This window comes from Ictidomys tridecemlineatus, chromosome 2 (genome assembly GCF_052094955.1).
Source record: "Ictidomys tridecemlineatus isolate mIctTri1 chromosome 2, mIctTri1.hap1, whole genome shotgun sequence".
Classification (NCBI taxonomy): domain Eukaryota; kingdom Metazoa; phylum Chordata; class Mammalia; order Rodentia; family Sciuridae; genus Ictidomys; species Ictidomys tridecemlineatus.
The window spans coordinates 22774869-22795304 of NC_135478.1; the positions used below are offsets into that span (position 1 = coordinate 22774869).

General features: G+C 40.8%; 1 protein-coding gene across 3 annotated transcripts in view; it reads right to left on the minus strand.

The window, feature by feature from the left end:
* The window catches only part of Myrip (myosin VIIA and Rab interacting protein), a 327896-nt gene extending 315747 nt beyond the window's left edge, over nt 1-12149 (minus strand). For all 3 annotated transcript variants that reach the window (XM_021732376.3, XM_078038098.1, XM_021732359.3), the window contains exon 1: nt 12013-12149. The gene's annotated coding sequence lies outside the window, so the exon portion shown is untranslated. The remainder of the gene's footprint in view (nt 1-12012) is intronic.
* Nucleotides 12150-20436: the final 8287 nt, after the last annotated feature.

Sequence of the window (20436 nt, forward strand, 5' to 3'; positions counted from 1 at the left end):
GTCCTATTACCAATAGTTTCACAGGTGAAATTAAAACATACAGAGCTGTATATTTTTAGATAAAGATAAGCAAAGGATGAGGCAGGAAAGACTAAGCAAAAGAAAACCAGTACTGCTCTATTAAACACATACTTAAAAACAAGAGGCATTGTTAGAGATTAAAAAGGGCATGCTCAAATTAAACTAAGATGCACACAACAGCACATTACTTCAAAACATATAAAGAAAAAGCAAAAGAAGCACCCAGCAAAATTGATAAATTCACCTCTCTATACTTTCTCCCATAACTGACTAATCAAACTGCAAAACATCATTAAGAAAAACAGAATAATATAATTAACTACCTTACATTAAAGTAAGTCACTGGAACCAATGACTTTCTTTTCAAGACAACACAGAACACTTATGAAAAAAGTACTCTATGCCAGGCCATAAAACAAGCGTCCATAAATTTCAAAGAACTAGAATGATACACACTACATTCTTTTGTGTATTAAAATAGGAAAAAATTTTTGTTTCTATACAAAAACTTATAAGAGATAATAATGAAAAATTTAAAAACTCACTTGGGAATGATAACAGTCACAACTTGAGAAATGCAAACATGGCTTATATGATTTCTAGAAAGAAATGTATAGTCCTAAATGTAAATAGCAAAGAAAAGGGCTGTGAAATCAATGAGTTAATCATCGAAATATAAGAGATGAGAAAAATAAGGCCAAAGAAGTAGAAAAGAAGAAAACAATATAGATGAGAGGAAAGATTAATACATAGAAAGGACTGATAAGATAGAGAAGTGAAAGCCAAAATTTGGTTCTTTGGGAAACTAGAAGAGAACTCAGGTGAGACTAATCAAGAAGTAAGGCTGGGCACAGTGGGGTGGCACACACCTGTAATCCCAGCGCCCAGGAGGCTGAAGCAGAAGGACGGCAAATTCAAAGCCAGCCTCACCAATTTAGCATCGAAAGTACTCACTGCCTCTGTGGGCCTCCTTACCCACCACTGCTTAAGAGAGACAGCCCTGGCCTTTAGGAATGTATACATCAGTCCCTATGTTTCTTAAGTGCCTGGGCCCAAGCACACCACTCGATCTGTTTTCTTCAGGCAAACTTTCCACTTTGGGGAGGAAGTGATTCTAATCATTTCCCAAATTTGTCAAAACCTGCATGTGTTCTTTTGTTTCTTGTTCTCATTGCCTGCGTGTGGACCATTTGTAGAAGAGAAAGGGAAATGTCAGCCCTGCATTGCTGTCTACCATCAAAAGCATCCAGAGGGGAGAGGAACCTAAGCAGAAAATGAGCGGTGGTGGCATCTGGAAAAGCAAGACCAGGTACCTGGAAAGTGTGGGAGGAGAATTCAGATCTGGGAGGGAGCACATGGGACTCTTTTAGGAAGAAAACCTCGTTAAGGGATCTCAGCAGCATTCAGGCACCAGAATGGGAGAGGCACCTGACATGGCTGAACCACAGACCTGAAAATCTACGGCTGATGTTTCTAAAAGGCTTTGAATTCACAGGAATTCAATTAAAACAGCATCTCTGATTTTCCTTCTAGTTAGTTGTAAAAGAGAAAGAGAAATCACAGACACTCTGATTACATGTCATTTCAGTAAGTCAAAATCCCTAATGATGAACAAACCGTTTTTCAAAAGAAGCAAAACATGACTACATTTATATGAAACGTAAACACCAACAGCCACATTTCTGAAGCTGGAGCTCCTTAGTGAAAAAATGCTGGAGATAGGGATTTCCAAGAGGAAGCTGGAAAGAGGTTTGGGCTAGAAACACTGCTTAGTGCTTGAAGATTAGGCTACCTTCAGAGGGAAGGAAAAAAAAAAAAAAAGTTAAGAGGCTTGGATTATTTTCCTTTTCCCCAATAATGCCAACAGGATCCTGTCCTGTAGGCTTTCAAGTAAAAACAATGACCCTGCATACTTTGAGGTTCTTGCATATTATGCCAAAAAGAGGAAACTTGTACATAGTTCTCTGAGCCACCAGGATCCAGTGTTAGAACATTATTGAAGGAGTTTGGCAAACAGATTTTGAGCCTCGGGCACACCTCTGTCCTCCAGGCACCTGCCCTTCCTTGAGGCTCATCTTGCATTGTTTTTCCAAATGCCTGCTCAGTCGGATTAAATTGTAGGCCCCCAGCATGGATATGCACACCACAGATGCAGAGAACACATCTGTCACCCCAGTGGTGTTCGCTCTAAATCAAATCCACAAAATGATACTCCATAGAGTGCTTTTCTTACCTCAGCTATGATATATAAATACTACGGAAAATTCCACTCATAATTACCTAAGGAAGGTAAGAGTTGAATAAAAAAAAGCCAATAACAATTTTAGGCACATAGTTTCATAAGGCTCTTTTCATTCTCCTTACAGAAATGCAGAATCCATTCTTTGAGAGAGTTTGAAGTGGGTGAAGTTTCTCTTGGTTCAGCAGCCAGCCCACCTCCAGTCAAATCCATCATCTCTCTGCCTTTTCCTCACTAGCATCTGGTAGAGGTGAACTGTGCTGGTCCTCTAGTCACTAGCAATCTGTCACACAAACTTATTTGCATATCAGTATTAATGACACAGTGTTGTTTTAGAATTACCCGAACCAAGGTCTTCTACATTTTAAAAGAAGAGATGGTAAAAATGTTGCAGGGACTGACAAGGCAGGACACCAGATAGGAAAACAGGAAGCAGGTTTAGAGGGCAAAGCTTTCACTGTAATCAATCAATACCCCTGAACCCGGAATTCAGGCAGTTTGGGATTTTAAACCTTGAAAACTTTTTACAAACTATTATGTACATTGTTACTATACTAGATAGTCCATAAATGTTTGTGAAAAACTAGTGAAGGGGTGTTTAGCACCTGGAGTGCTGATCTCTTTCAAGCCTGTGGCCAAATTTAATTATCGTAAGGTAGAGCAACAGGAAATTGAAAGCTTAACTACATTGAACTCTTTTGCAGAGATCCTTTTGCTGATAGTTCTAAAATCAATTATGGTGAAGATTTCTGGAGACCCTTAATTAAGATTTTCTGTGGGGGAGGGGGTGCCTCTACAGTTGAAATAATTGTTCAATGATTACAGTGTCTGCATCCTGGGACAGGTGAGGTAGGACAGAGTTGGAAGGAGGTAGCTTCCTGGTTTCCATTTACCAGTGTTCACCTCCTTTGCAGTCTGTCCTGATTAAAGGCACTACTGAGCAGCTGAACACTAAAACTTTCATAGATTCTCCCAAACTCCGTAAATATTGATATGAAGTTAATTATTTTTATTTCTATATAATCATTTATGTGATGCAAGACTTGAAACAAAAAGGTCAAAAACTCTGAGCTTCCTAAATGAACTTTAGGACATTTATATATATATGGAAACATATATGCACACATACTTTTTCCTTTAATACCTTTCTCCTTCCTTTTGTCGTATTATTTCCTTAATGTGATAGGCCCTATCTGTCTGCGTTACTATAGGAGTTGAAATGAGTGCAGATATTCAGGAAAGCAATTTGGCAGTGGGTGATCAAACTAAAAGTATATATAAAATAAAACCCTGTAATTCCAATTCTGGGCATATATTCTCCAAAATTTCTTGTGTGTGTGTGTGTGTGTGCATAAATACTTTTCAAAGATGTTTACTAAATGCATCCATGTGATAGCCCAAAAATACAGAAGCAATCTAAAGTCCATCATGTAGAAATAGATTAATAAGATACTTCCATGATGGAATGGAATTTAGCAGTTAGAAGTATTAACATGATTTGTGTAAAACAATCTAACAGCCCAACCTAACATGGAATGATACATAAAAATTTGCTGAATGTACAAAAAATAAGAAAGAGAACCCCATGGACAACTTTGTAGTCATGTCAGCTATGAAGAGCTATATAAGCATGCAGATATACTCTGCTTCATCAATACAGTGAAGTAAAAAGCAAGTTTTCATATTTGGGGCATAATCGTCCCAGTAAACTTAAAGAAGAGCACAAAACATCCTTCAATGAGCATCTGACATTTTTTGACAAGCTCAAGAAGAGTATCATTTTTGTGCAAAGTTATTGGACAGACATCAAAAGACCCTCCTCCTATTTTATCATTCTACTCGTTCTCTTCTGGAGCATGCGTGGAATCTTCTCTCAGTTCCTGTTTCCCTTTTTCAATTCTGACCAGGTTTGAGGCTGCAGGCATCCCATTCGTTCCACAGTGAGCAACTGTTCCCTGCAGTTTGTCAACCCATTTTCATCCTCTTAACAAACTCCTCCATCTTTTGCAAGATTTGCAAATACATTATGAAATGGATTTGCACAACGAGGTCCAATAAACTCCTATATAATCAGGGAGCAAGTGACCTATAAAGAAAATGATGCTTAGGTAGGCAAAGACCCTCTGTGCTATGTTAAGACATCAGGATGGGGACTAATATATAAGTGGACAGTTTGTTAGTGAATGTTTTCATGTGATGCTCGCTCCTATTCCAGTGAAGCCTCAAAGCTAGTAAGATTCAGAAAATGAACTTATGAAAGCTCTGTATATATCTATATTATATCAAATGACTTCTGGAAAAAATATACAAAATTTTCAACAGGGATTAGTGATGGACATAAAGGTGATTTTTTTTCTGGGTGTGGTGAACTATTCCATTTGGACAGTCCCCAACGATGTCCCTTTTTCAGGACTCCAAATCAATGCTCTTTGACAATTCATTGCTAACTGCATGACATAATTATGATAATAACATTTATGTGACTGGCATTGTTCAGAGTGCTTCATATTTATTAACCTTGCAAACTCTTCCCACCAGCCTCATCTTCCCTCAAGCCATTGAACCTTAAGTTGAAGAACAAGGAAATACCTCTCTGAAAAAGGAGATCACCCTCAGAGTGAGGTGCCAAGGTGGGATAATTTCAAAAAGCAAATATATTTTATTTTGATACTGGGGACTGAACCCAGGCTTAATCACTAAGCCATAAACCCAGGTCTTTTTTACATTTTATTTTGAGACAGTCTCACTGAGCTGCTTAGGGCCTTGCTAAGGTGCTGAGGCTAGCCTTGAATTTGTGATCCTCCTGCCTCAGCCTCCTGAGCCACTGGGATTACAGTTGTGTGCCACCCTGCCCAGCTAAAATATAACTTTATACTTAGAAGTATGCAAGATTTTTCATAATGCAGTCTTTGAGAGGAAAAGTCAAATAAACTAATATCATATCTAAGGATAATTCAACTTCAATTGATTAAAGAAGATATAGAAAAGGAATGGGCATAATTTTAAAATACAAAGACAGGGATTAGGGGCAGAGCTTTTGCTATGAAATTGAAAGGTCTCTGGGTTCAATTCTCAGCACTGAAAAAAAAATCAAATAAACATATAAACAAACAAAAAGACACATACTACTAGAACAGCAGAAGCATGACTTTCTTAACACGGTAAAGGCTGTCTCTACTCCAAATGTAAAGCAACAACTCTTGATGAATGAAAGGCCAAGGTTCGTGGTCGGAGATTAAAATGCACACACACAGATAGCAGTGACAAAGATGAAGCACTTTACTGCAAGCTGGTGCTAGCTTATATAGAAAGTGAGAGTCAGTTATCTTAAACCAGGAAGCTCCCGGGGCCAATCATAGTAAAGGTCAGGTCATCACCTATGGAGCACGCACGTCCACCCTGCATAAGATTCATGGGGGGCACGAGCTGTCCACGATCATGGAAGATGAGAGGACCAATTAAAAGGTTTTCAAAACAATTTGTTATCCGCCCACTGGCAACTTGCCTGCCGCCATGTTGCATTAGGGGCTCCTTATCTGAAAGCCCTGGGGAGTTCTAGCCGCCCACTGGCAATGTGCCCGCCGCCATGTTTGAAAAGCCCGGGAGTTCTCAGGGAGACTCCCAACAGTGAATATTTAAAAGCCTTACACCAAAGTCAGCCATCAGATTTAGAGGAGGCTCTATCACCACTATTACTCAGCATTACACCAGAGAGCCAAGAAGAAGATAGAAATAAGCACCATATTTGTGGTACATATGACACCATTATTTGTGGTACATATGGCTTTCTACAAAATATCCAGAAAATTTACAAACCAACAAAGATGCAGGGTAGGAAATGATATGCAAAACATTCCTATAGTAATAACTATGCACTGGCAATAACCAATTTTTAAAAGGCAATTGGAGGGAAAACAATCCCATTTACAAGGGATTTACAATCCCAAAATCCGTCAGCAACAAGACAGATAAAGAAAATGTGGTATTTCCATTGGATAGAATATACGAATAAAGAAGAATGAAGCAATGCTACTGTAAAACATAAACTTTGAAAACATTATGCTAATTGAAAGAAGCCAAATGGAAAATACCACATATTGTATTATTGTATAAGTCCATTTATATGAAATGTTCAGAATGGTCAAATACATAAAGACACAAAGTAGACTAAGTATGTGGTGAGAGCTGGGGTAGGAGGATCAGGGAGTTACTGTTAATGGGTCCAGAGTTTCTTTTTCAGGAGACAAAAATATTCTGAAATTAAATCATGCTGATTTCTATACACACTGTGAATTTACTAAAAAACTTGAGTTGTAGACTTTAAATAAAATTGAATTGCAGAGTATGTGAATCATACCTCAACAGAGCTGTCAATAACCTGTAAATTACCTAATACAACTTCCATACCTTCCTAGAGAATGCTGTAAATCTTTTAGAATGTTCTAAAAAGACCATTCATCAAGAGATCATGTCCACGAATTAGATGTGTCAATAATGTAAAGTCTTCCCTAATTAATCTACAGATTCAACATAAATTAAGACAGAACTTTTCATGAAAAGGAGCAAATCCTAAAATTCATTTCAAAATCTAAAGGGTCAAGAATAACCAACACAATTTTAAAGAAAAAAGATAAGGGAAGTTTTATTAGAAGGCTTTCGTAACTAATTGAAATGATATTAGTTCAGGAGTCACAAAAAGTCAAAAAGAACAGAACAGAGTCAACAACAGACAAAGTGGTCAACAACAGAGAAAGTGGTCTATGACAGAGATGGTAACAAAATAAATGAGAAAATAATAAACTATTCATTAAACAATAATGAGATAAGTGGTTTTTGTAATGAAACACAGTTGGACTCATGCCTCATACAATACAGAAATGTAAACATCAAATGAGATCTAACCCCCCCCCCAAAAAATATTCCCAGTTTAAAAAAAATACATAAAGCATAGATACGGAAACTCAAAAATCAAAATATATAAAGAAGATCACCTCTAAGGGAAATGCAAAATGAATGAGCAGTGAATTACTTTCATTCCATGCTTATCAGATCAACCAGACCTAGAACAGTCACAGTCAGACCTGAGAGTACAAGGAACTCCAACAAACTGAAATGAGAGTGTGAAGTGAACCAGTCTCTAGTCTCTTGGGAATGTAATCTGCAAAACCCAGTAAAGCCAGAGGTTGACAGAAGCACATCCACTGGTTGGTTATTCAACTTGTAGGGATTCCTACCTTGTGCTCATACATTTCTTTAAGATCTTATCAAAGATATTCACTGTGCTTTTTTTATATTAGTGAAAGGTGAAGATACCTTAATGTCCACAACAGGGAATGTTTAAGCGCTGGTATATCAAAGCAATGAATTAACTACAAAGATCAACAAATGTTATCAACATATCAAAGAAATGTTCAGGTGAAACAAGATCATGGAAATAGATACAGCACCCCTCTATTACATAAAATTGTAATCAGGAAAGAAGACAACACACACTGATGGGCACATACTCAGTCTCAACATTGCAGATTGTGTGGACTCAACCCCAAGTTTTCATCCTTCACTGTCTGGATTCTATGCTTGCTCAAGGAAGAATTTTCTATTTTCAGCAATCCCATCCTTAGACTTAAGTGGCTGCTGCATGTTTAATACTAGACTAGGAGCCAGGAAGGACAAAAGAATTATGCAAGACTTTTCCCAGCCTGCAGAAGGGTACAACTCAGCAAGGGAAGCTGTCTCAGTCTCAAAGAATTGGCTTTCAAATCTTGCTCTGGCTCACAAAGTACCCAAAGTTAGAAAAAGAGCATAGTTTTCAAGGCTCAGATCCTTTATCTATAAAACGGAAAAGCCGCCTACCTCCAAGTGTGAAAGAGTAAATGAGACAGTGTATGTGTGTGGGGGGGGGAATAACACACAGCAAACATATAACACTCCTAGTGATTGTAGGCAAGGTTAGCCACCAAATGAATACAGCCTTCTAAACAGTATCTCAGTCATGCTGACAGTGAAAGAAAATAGTGATGGATTGACAGGGGCATAGGATAGGTCCTATTAGCCATCTCCAACCTGGAGAGAGCTTCCCTATCTCCTCCTGGTGACTTGGGCCCACCCCGTGATATTCGTGGGGCATTTCCTCCAGCAACAGTGTGGCTATGGCCAGACCAACCCATGTGTCTAAGTTCACCATGGACAGACAGTGCTTTGTAAAGAGCTACCAGTCTCAGGAAAGAAAACGCCATCTCTTGAACTGTTTGGGAAATTCTAGAGTAAGGTGTAACACATCTGAGCTAATTTCCTAATTGACCCTCTTCAAAATCTCAAGGACCGTCAGGTATGGTGATGTACACCTGTAATTCTAGTGTTTGGGGAGGCTGAGGCAGGAGGATTAGGACTTTGTGGCCAGCCTCAGAACCTAGCAAGGCCCTGAACAACTTAGCAAGACTCTGTTTCAAAATAAATAAAATAAAAAGGACTGGGGATGTAGTTCAGTGGTAAGTGCTCCTAGGTTGAAGCCCCAGTACCAAAAAGTAAAATATAATAAAATTCCAAGGACATATGACCTTAGCTCCATATTGCTAAGGAAAAGGCTAGTGTCCCACCTCCAGCCCCCTCCAACACACATCTTTTCCGGATCCACAGGCCATCTCTCTAAAGGGCTGAAATAGAGTCTTGTCCATGGACATAACAGTAGGGGTCAAGAGGAGGCCTGCCTGCCAGATACTAGAAAGCAGTATTTGAAAATAATGTTTTAAGAGATACTGGGATGTTGGATTTTATTCCTGGAATCCTTTTATGAGGGTTGGTGAGAGGATTGTTGATATTTCAGTTCTGCAGCCAATGTGGTGCCACCATGTGGCAACAGCACAAACAGTTCATAAATCACTCAGCTTTGAAATTCTGTGATTTCCCCACTGATTTTTAACTTTAAGGAATTAAAAATATGCCCATTGTGTATGTTTCAAAGGAGAACTCATTCATAGTTGTTCCTCATTCATATCACTCTATTTTGGATCTGTATCATTCTAGTTTACTCTGAAAAAGCTCTTTGGGGAATAAATTGACCTCCATTTATCAATGTCACTATTGTATCTGGGGTGAGCTCCTTACACCATCAAAGAACTAATGATCAGGGCCTTTGGGGACCACCAACTCATCTCCACTCAAACTGAATTCTTCCTTCTAGTTTTCTATACTGAGGTAAGTATGACTATCCTTGGTTTGCATTCATAAAAAGAGAAGGCAGAAAATAATCAAGAAGTCTCATTTTAACTTGAGAACTAAAATGAGAAAAGAAAATAAAACTTGTCTGACATAACTAGGCAAGGGCAATCATGCCAGTAGGAGAACTGGGCAGATTGGGAATATTTTAGTTCTGAATCTGAACTTTATCCGGGTGCATTCCATCTGTGAAAATTCATTAAGTTATACATTGTGGAACAGGATGCAGTTTTTTTCTGTAATTATTTCATACTTTAATATAATGTTAAGACAAATTGGCCAAAGTCTGATCAGTCATTCCTCTTTACTTTGCCTTTGAGACAAGAACCAATAATAACTGGGAAGACAAAAAATAAATAAATAAATAAAACAGGGAGATAGTTAAGTTTTCTGTAAGGTACTTTTTATACAGAGTGAATCAATTGTTCTAAAAGCCAAAGCCACAGATGAGCTCTCCTCCAGTCCCTCTGGGCAGGAAAGAGGAAGACAGGGCACAATCTATTTCACTGCTAGTTTAAATTACTGAGTGTGGCTAGAACTTCATTTTCTCAAAAATGAACAAATCCTGGAGCCAAACAACTCCTCTTTCTCTCTACTCCCAACCTTGTCCCCATATATGGACAAATGAGACCCATCAAAAAGAGAACCCTGCCTTATAGAGATACACAAAATCTCCAAAAAGACAACACACACACACACACACACACACACTTACATACACACAGTGTATATATATATATATACACACACACACACACACACAATCTCCCCATCTCCCCCAGACAGTCCTCAACTCCCTAGATACAGCTTCTGGCCCACAGAGACATCCCACAGATGAGGGGGTGGGTAATTAGGTGAGATGCAGCTATCCATGGCCAGGCAAAGAACATTAAGCAGGAAGAAAGCAAGCAGTATTTTTGAAACCTTAACAAAACTAAATTTCTCTCAAAGGAGAATTTTTTAGATCTGCAAAGAGGGTCTAACCCCCAAACCCTAACCCCGATGTCACTGTCAAGTTCCCTAAATTACCACCATTTCCAACCCCAGCCCCAGATTCTTTGGACTATTTTCTTTCTATGTTTCAGTATAACCCCAGTGAGTTTTCACACCTATCATACCCTCTGAACCCCAAGTGCCTTGGAAAGACTAAAAACAGATATTATTTCATTTTATAAGTGAAAAAGTTGAGGCTCAAAGATGCTTGTCAGTCATACCAAAAATCATCTAAGTAGTATCTATCTCATCACCGAATTTCAGAATTGAGGAAGGGGCGGCTGAATTGGAGGGCTCGGATGATAATGGCAAAAGAGGTGGGGACAACCTGCTTCCCAGCCCAAAGCTGTGAAGCAGCCCACAAAGCCACCAACAGCAGCACTAGAGCTGCTTCCAGGAATCTGGGGTAAACAATTCACCTCTAACAACATTTACATACCCTGGGACTGGTCCCCTCCCTCTTTCCTGGGAAAGTGTCAAGCAAATCAACAAATCCAGATCAAGGGGTGGGGGTTGGGCGGGCAGAAATGCAGTCAAGACTCAAGGCATTTTCTAGTAGCAGATGTGAGCAAATGTAATGGAAACCAACCCCGTGGCGTACCCGCTTCTCTTAGGCAAGTCCATCTAGGCCTTGTGCACTTAGAGTCTCTGGGATAGTTATCCTCAGGGACAGGCTTTATTGGGGGGCGAAGGGAGGGTAGGAAGTAGAACAATACGGATCTCAACGCAGGTACCTAACAAATTCCCCTAACCTCGTCGAGACGTCAGTCAATTAAGTGACGGGAAAGAGAAAGAGTGCCCCCAAAAACTGCACGTCCAGGGGTTCGCACCACTGAACCGCTCCACAACACATTCATCCGGAAGGTCTCTCCCGATTATCTGTACTGTAGAGTCCCTGGGGATAGGTTTCCTACCTCTCCAAGTCTGGCATCTTTGGGGTTAAAGGAGTATGAGGAAGAGACCAGGATGAAACTGAAGTAACCCCCCCACCCCACCCCCGCAACCCTCAACAGCGCTTCTCTGCCCAGGCAGCCCGGGGGCGGGGCCAGATGCAATGGTCTCGGGTTCTAACTCTGCGCACCAGCCATGACCTTGGGCAGGTCCCTGATTAGCCCCATTTTACAGAAATTAAGAGTCCGAAAGAGTCAAGTCCACTACGGTGGGCTGCTGCGGGGTGCTTTTTGGATGGTTTGAGACTCCCGTACAGGTAGCATAGTAGGTGCGCGGTGAACCGCAGCCCCAGCACTACGTGGCCAGCTGGGATGGGAAAACGCGAGGGAAACGCAGAGGCAAGGTCCCCGCCCCAGAGGCATAGAAAGGGGCGGTTCCGACTGCGAGGATCCCTGAGCAAGTTCAAGTCTCCCCTATCCAGCTTCTTCCTCTGCAGAGGCAGACTGGCCATGCCGGGAGCCCTGGCTCAGGACGCGCTCCGGGTGCTGGGGAACCTGAGAGACACCTCCACACACCCACCCTAAAAGTTGCGGCAACATGAAGGGGAGAGTGGCGCAAAGCTGCCAGAAGGGAGGGGAAGGCACGATACTCACACGGACTGGCCGGCCTGGAAAAGGTCCGCGGCTGGGGTCATTGATGGCGGCCGGGTTCAGGCCACCGCGCCTAGGGATGCCCAGGGTACCTGCCGCAGCGCCGCGCGTGGATCAGAAGGCTGCGGGCAGCGAGGAAGGGGTGCGAGTCAGCCGGCAAGCCAGAGCTGGGCTGCAGCGCCGCGGGGGATCGGCCGCCAGAACCGCAACCGCAGCGGGAGCCGGGAAGCGGGCAGTAGGCGGGAGCGCAGAGGTGGCAGCGGCTGTGAGGGAGGCGCCCGCGCTGCAGGCAGTCAAGCCAGCCTGGCCGCAGCGGCCACCGACACCTGCTGGCCCGGCTGACGGCCAATCAGAGGCGCCCGGGGCGGGGGCGCGTGCGGAGGCGGGGCGGGGGCGCGTGCGGGGAGCCCGGCTGGAGAGGCGGCGCACAACCGCGCCTGCGCCGGAACACCGGGTGCCTACCCCGCGGGTGGCTCCAGAGCTCCCCAGGCGCGCGGGCGGCACGCGCCGGGAGGGGCGGGGCGCCCTAGGAGGAGGCGGGGCTGGAGCTGCAAGAACCCGGGGCGGGGACCAGCGCCCCTCCGGGAGCTCTTTCAGCTGCGCAGTGCAGTGTAGGGGCCGGGGTCCCGGAGCCCCAAGGCGCGACTTAAGGACATTTCGAGCTTTCCTGCCCGCTGCCTCTGAACATTGGAGACTCAGGACCTCCGTGACCGCGGAGTGATGGGTCACTAAATCCAGGGCCTGCCTGGTTCAGAGAACACCGCGGTCTGCCGGCCGGAGCCTCTCCAAAGCTGGGGTGACCCTCCTCCTTCGACAGCTCTTCCTCACTTCATGGTCCCTGGGTATTTAAAGCCACCGTGATGACCTGATCCGGATTCCTGTCATTCTCCCAGGAATTTACTGTGCTAGCGACGCTCATTCATTCAAAGCCCTTTGGTTCGCGCTTGGCTTAGGGAGCTGTCCGGGCTACTGCGTGCCCAAGTCTTCCAAAGCCCCCTCCGCTTGCGCAACACCAGGTTAGAGAGCCCACAGTGTCAGGACGCCCGGAGTGCTGCAAGTGAGGAACGCACTGGGACTCATGCCAGGAGCAGCTGGTTATGGAAGAATGACAGAGTTGAAAGGTTTCACCCCAGGCCAGGGGTTCATTGTGTGTATGCATTCAAACAAGCACAGGGCCAGAAATTTTCCTGAGACCGACTGCCCCATCCCCAACAACTCGGCTGTGAAAACACATTGTCAGTTTTAGCTGCTTCTCACTGAAGAAACTTCATGAGAATAAAGCCTTTGTGGAGTTGCACTGGCGACTTCTAAATCCCTGGGAATCCTCTCAGGTCGATGGTTTCAGGCTGTTCCCTCTGTAAATGTATGCAGTAAGAATGGATGTCTCCTTTGCTGATTGTTCCACAGCAGCAAAAGGAGAAAAAAACAAACACTTTTGGGAAGGGAACTTGGAAGGTAAAGGGATTAATTTCTCTGAAGATCTGGTTTCCACCATTAAAGGGATTTTAATGTCCCTAAACTAGTAGAGTAGAAGAAAGTTTGTTTCTAGTTTTTTTAAAATTTCATTTTAATTTTAGTTATCTCCATTTGATTAGTATTCACATAGTACAAAATTAAAAAGTAGAAATGGGTACACAGTTAACAAGATTCCCTTCCATTCTTCTCCCAGCCTCTCAATTCCTGTGCCTGGAGGTAACCAATTTGTACTCTTCTAGATAATATCTACATATACCCAATTAGTCAGATAGATTTGTTACATATTTTACCTTTTGTTGAAAAACAATGATAGCATTTACTATACAAAATATCCACAATGTTCTAGACCTTGATCATGTTCCTTAAGATATTATCAGAGAGTAATTCCATATTATTACCAATATTCTCTTGTTTGTGTACAGCTGTGTAGTATTCCATTATGTCAAAATTCATGTAAGAGACCTGAATTATGGTCATTTAGATTCTCTTCAATCTGCCATTAATAATAACATTGCTACAGTGAATAACTTTATTCTTATATAATTATGCTTACGTGGAAGTATATATGAAAAGTAAATCTCTAAAATTGGAGTCACAGGGTCCAAGGCCACGTGCATTTATGATCTGGATCTCAAATGTTCTTCATGGAGATGTTTACTCATGACTTCAATTGCCGGTTTACACATACAACCACACTACCCCTCTGGTGATTCTGAGTCATTTGTCCTCAGATCCAGTCCTGGTCCTTCTTGCTCTGCTTTGTGGGGGCTGACTTCTAAAGGCTGCATTTTCCAGGTTTTCCTGTATACTGTGTATATACTTTGTGTTTCGCGGTCCACACAGTAATAGAATGGAAGGAGGAAAGAAGGGAAAAGCCAGAGAATTTCTCACTGCTTTTCTTCTGCATTGAAGGTGGGCATAGAAGAGTAGACCAGGTTTATCAACTATTCCTCCTGGGCGACTCCAGGTCCTGTAAGAGAGGCTAACTATGGACCCAGCTTCTTGGGCTCTGGCAATACCTCCTCCTCTTGTCCCTTCAGCCTGGAGGTAACAGATTATCCCACAGATGCTAATCTCCAGCACTTTCTCCACTTCTGAAGAGCCTCTCGAACCTCATGTTATCTGTGTAACCAGCTCCATGTTTTAAATTCCCCTAATTTTAAATACTTTTTAAGTGGTTCCTGTGTTTCCAATTGTACCCTGATATAGTCTTGCTACACTAATACACTCCTCTATATACAGTGTGTTATAAAACTTTCTGATCTTTGTCAATTTGGTAGATGAAAAGGGGCCTCAGCAATTTGACTTGCATTTTTCTTATTAAAAGCTAGGTAGAACATTTTACATATGCTTAAGAGTCATTATAGTTCCTTTTTATTTTAACTCTAGGTCATATCCTTGCCCATTTCTTTCATTTTGACAGATTAATAGATTCTTAATGGAGAAACCAAGTCCTGCCAGTGAAACATTCTACAAAAACTTTTGTTGGAACCTAGTTTTTCAACAAGATTTTTACCTCAAGGAGCATTATCTAGTCAAAAATCTGTCCATGGCTACGGAGGAAAGGAAGAAAATAGAATAAGAGTATTTGTGAGTTTATAATCCACCTGGATGGACAAAATAAAACTATGTTAAATAATGTTCATTGCTTTACATTGTTGTAACCAGTAATGCAAATGATAACAAATCTGAGTGGTCTTTTCCCTACATAATGTATCATGGAATCATTCCCAATCATTACAGAAAGTTTTTCTCTTTTTAAGTTGTTGATGGATCTTTATTTTATTTATTTTTACGTGGTGCTGAGGATCCGACCCAGTGCCTCACACATCCTAGGCAAGCACTCTATCACTGTGCTATAACCCCAGCCCAAGTTTTCCTCTTCTTTCCCTGTTTCTTCCCTCTTTCCTTCTTTCTTCCCACCCCCCCCCTTCCTCTCCTCTTTTTCTTCAAGTGTATGGTATGCCATTGACTAGGCTATGTCATAACTAATTTAAAAAGTCCCAAGGACTCTTAGTTATGAATGGCAGAAACCCAACTACTATGGCTAGGATGTTGTTTGTACCCCAAGGGTTCACATATTTGAAGCTTGGTCCCCAGAATGGCGATGTTAAGAGATAGTGGAACTTTTTAAAGCTTGAACCTACTGGGAGGTCACAGGGGGTGCTGCCCTTAGAAGGAATTAAGTTCTTGTGGGACGGTGAGTTAGTTCTTAAGAGAAGATTGTAACAAAAAGGGCAAAACCGGTCCCTCCCCTAGATCTGGCTTCCATTCTCACCATGTGATCTCTCGATCTCTCTGCACTCCCACCATGATGCCATCCACCCTGATGCGACACAGCCACGGAATTCCTCACCAGAGCTCAGCCAATGACAGTGTGATGCCTTGAGCTTCCAGAACTGTGAAGTAAACAAACCTCTTTTCTTCATGAAGTACCCAGCCTTAGTTTGTTTGTTTGTTTGTTTGTTTGTTTTCAGAGTAATGGAAAAAGGACTGATAAAACAACTCAACCTTGGGCATAAAAAGAAACATAGGCTTATTTAAGTGCAAAGTCCAAATATATTTCTAATTTCAGGAATACTGGATTCAGGGGTTCAAATGATGTCTGTAGAAGTAGAACTATAATTCCCTGTTACTCTCCCCCCACCATCACCCCATCCTCTCTACTTTCCTTTGAAGGCTTCATTGTTAAGCTCTCTTCATGGGTGCCATCTGGCAATTCTAGGATTATCTATCTTTTCAGTGGTTAAGATCCAGAAACAAGGTAAGTCTTCTCTTTACCAGAGTACATGTTGCTGTCTGGAATGCCCTAAAAGTTGCCCTAGAAAACTCGCTTGTCCTGCTTTAATCATGAGTCCATCCCTTGAGCAGTGTGAGGACTGGCATTCTTCCTGTTGGTTAATAAAGATGAAAAGATATACACAGTGGTTGAAGTAAATCAGTCAATGTGTACCATATTCATGAACACTTTCCTACACCATGCCTCCTGACTGGTCAATAGTAATCTACATGAAAACGCTTAGGTTCATTTTTGTTCTGCAGCTGGATCCCAGACACATGGTAGTGTTTGTAGACTGTCAAAGGGTCTCTTTTCAACTGGACTTTATGGGGCTGTATCATGACAAGAATGAAGACTAAGTTCAAAGGTTATTTGACATTACACAGGTATTCGCAAAGCTGGGTTGATATGTGAATCTGCCTCTTGTTAAACCATTAGAATCAGTATACGGGGTAAAAATGGGAGTTCATAATCCGCTTGAATCAAATGTATGAAATATGATATGTCAAGAGCTTTGTAATGTTTTGAACAACTAATAATAAAAAAAGAAAATAAATAAACCATTAGAATCAAGCTCCTAACATCTTGCCCAAATTATAAACATATGAAAGAAAGAGAATACAGAATAGTTTAATGATTTGAGCAACATCACAAATAAGAAGAAAATACTGATAAAAATCGATAGATGTATGAAAGAAAGAGAGCTTCAGTTCCTAATCTACTGTATTTTAGACAGAAACAGATACCACTTTGATTCTCCACTAGAGCTAGTGTTGATTTTTTTTTAAAAAAAAGTTCCCTGTGACAAGTTTGGCATTTGAAGATGACGTGGATAACCATAAGATTGGCAAAAGATGACCTAAAGTTTCACCTCCTCACTTACCCCTATCCTGAACAATGCTGCTGAATTCCAGTAATATCCATCCCCTCGTTTGCCTCTCATGACTCACAGGCAGTACTTGTTTTTCCATTTTCTGCATGATCTTGACCGCTGTAAGGGTTTTAATGGATTCTTCTTTTATCAAAAAGAGCTGTTTGACATTTGTGCACACAAGGAACTGCATCACATCTTCTTCTAAAACAGAAATCAGACAGTCCATTTCTTAGCCAGAAGATTGATGAGTTTATACTGGCTGGAAAAGGACGTATTTCTGGAGGATTCTGGGTAGAATTAAAAGAGCATTAATCAAAAGAGTGGGGTGCCCGTCTGAGCTCATCACTTCCTGTCTATGTGTGACCTTAGGCAATTTACTATCCAGGGTTCCCTAAATATGAAATATGGTATAATTCTCCCCACTGCCCTGTGATATTTTTATTAATTGACACAATGGTTTTAAAATTCTTATGCCCTTAATGAGATTTAATACACGTTCAATAAAAATTATGATTTTTAACTTGGAAAAAAATGAGTATATAAAGGAAGCTTCTATGCCATTTTGTGGTGTTTTGAGGTATGGAAATGGTTAAATAAAACCTTCATGCACTTCCTTATCACCAACACTATTTCTACCTTTTCTATACCACTCATCACTTAGCTACATGGTATTAATTATTTGGGCATATCTCCAACCTCCTCAGCTAGACTACAAGTGCCTTAGAGTTAGGACCTTATCTTTTTTTTTTTTTCTACAGGGTTCTTGCAACATTAACTTGATAAATGTTAGATCTTCAGTAAAAAATTTTGGATGAAGAAGAAAAATGGATAAATTTGGCCTCATCATAATTTAAAATGTTTTATCTGTAAATGACTCTATTTAGATGAAAAGAAAAGTTACATGCCAGAAAATATTTTCAAATCATATATCTGACAAAGGACTTGCATCTAGAATATATAAACATTCTTAACATTCAACATTAAAAATAAACCCCAAACAATCCAATTAAAATGGATTAAAAGTTAAGAGAGATTTAACCAAAGAATATATACAACTGGCAAATAAGTACACAAAAAGATGTTCAATATCGTAAGCCAATCCGGAAATGCAAAGTAGGACTATAATGCTCTATCACTACACATCTATCAAAATGGGTAAAAGAAAAATCATGACAACACAAATATTGGCAAAGAAAGAAGAAAGTGTATCACTTATGCAGTGCTGGTGGAAATGTGGAATGATGTGACCACTCTTGAAAATAGCTTTGTCATTTCTTTAAAACTCAAATCAGACTTGCAATTGCACCTTTGGATGTTTATCCTAGAGAAACGAAAATTTGCATTTATGTTAAAGCTTGCATGAGAATGTAAGCTACACAAATCTCCTTCAATAGGTAAATAGTTAAACAGGTATATACATAATGCTACCCACTTTTGAAAGAAATAATGAAATTATCTTCACTACTTCCCAGGGGTGAACTTCAAGTTTTTAAAGTCATTGTTCTCAGGTTGTATTTTTCTTAATCAGTCTGAGAAAGTCACATACTATCTGATTCCATTTATATAAAATTCTTGAAATAAAATTATAGAGATAGAGAACAGAATAATGGTTGACAGTTGTTAGGGATGGAGTGGGTGGGGCAGGGAGTAGGTGTGGCTATAGAAGAGAAGCTCCCAGGAGCTTGTGGTAACAGTAGTTTTTCTTTATTTTGATTGTGGTGAGTTACATGAAGCCACACACATGATAAAACTGCACAGAACTCTACACATATATAATGGGTGTGCATGTAACTATAGAAATCTGTATAAGTTCTGCAGCTTTTACCAATGTCAGTTTCCTACTTCAGACATTGTATTACAATCATGTAAGATGTTAGCTCTGAAAAAGTTTCCATGAAGGTTTGTGTAGGACTTCCTTGCACATTCCTATGCAACTTCCTGTGAATCTATAAGTATTTTATATTTTAGAAACTTTAAAAAAGTGAGTGAATAAATGAATAAATTTCTGCACTCTAAATTGGAAGAGGCATATGCACATCATGACAAGATCTTTTATTGTACATCTTATAATAGCATATTCAAGTCCATAGTTTGGAACTGCCTTATAGTAAGCAAAGTTTTTACTTGGCATTATGGAAGAGGATATTTCAGAGAGTGATCTCATATCAATGTACATGCAGAAAGTATGTCATGCACAAAAATACCCCATAATATTATGACACTATGCTATAGTAAAGATTGGATATGAATTCAGTAAATTCCTTTTGTCCCAAAACACAGAGAAGTACCAGAGTTCACAGTGTATGGCAGGTCTCTGACTTCTGATGTCCTCCTGGGCAGGCTGTCCTCCTGCATACTGTATAAAGTCTGGATAAATTCTCTGTGGCAATTAAAGAGGTTCTTGTTCTTTCTCTACCATCCTGCAAATCTCGGGATAGATTTGGGTTTTATATAACCTCAACATGGCATCCTGTCATGATTTTTTAAGAATAAACCTATTTCTGTTTTTTAACGAGGCTAGATAATTAAGTCAGCACCAACTGAAACACATGATTTTTCATACAGGTGTGCCACTTTGTAAATAAATATATATTTTTTAAAAAGCAGGAATATATATATATATATATATATATATATATATATATATATATATATTCGGGTTTCTCTGAAATTTAGCATGCCCTTTCTTTGCAGGTATGCAATTACAGGACTTTGCACACAGATATGACTCCTGATGTTTTTATCAGACACTACACTAAGCTCAGTGAATTTGTATTATGGCCTGTTTTGTGTTAGGTTCCTCAGAATTGGACGCTGAGATAGAAATTGAGGGATATGTGATTTTTGGAGGAGATGCTCAAAGGAGAATAGGAGAGAGGAAAGCATTATAGGAAAGGACATACAATCAGATTCATCCTGAGCCCATGGGAAGCCTGAAGCATGGATTGCACTGCAGAGTGTCCCACTTTGAGGCAAGGGGCTGGTCTTTGTGACCTTGGATCAATCAGTCTTGGTTTGCCTGCTGCCCTAGCTGGGGGCAGATTGCCCCCCACCTTGCTCTGTGCAAGGTGGCTTCTCATTTGTTGAAAGTGATTCTTTGAAAGAGGCAGCAATAAGCCATTAGGCACCCACACTCAAAGTATCTTGGAAAGAGGGTGCAGGCCCAGCAAAGAGTATCTGGAAGGGCAGTGTGCACTACACCATCCTCCCTAAATCCTTGTCAAACAATACAACTGTAATAAGAAGAATAACTTAACAGCAGTACTGGAGGTCAAGGAGAGATGCGCGACACCTCGAG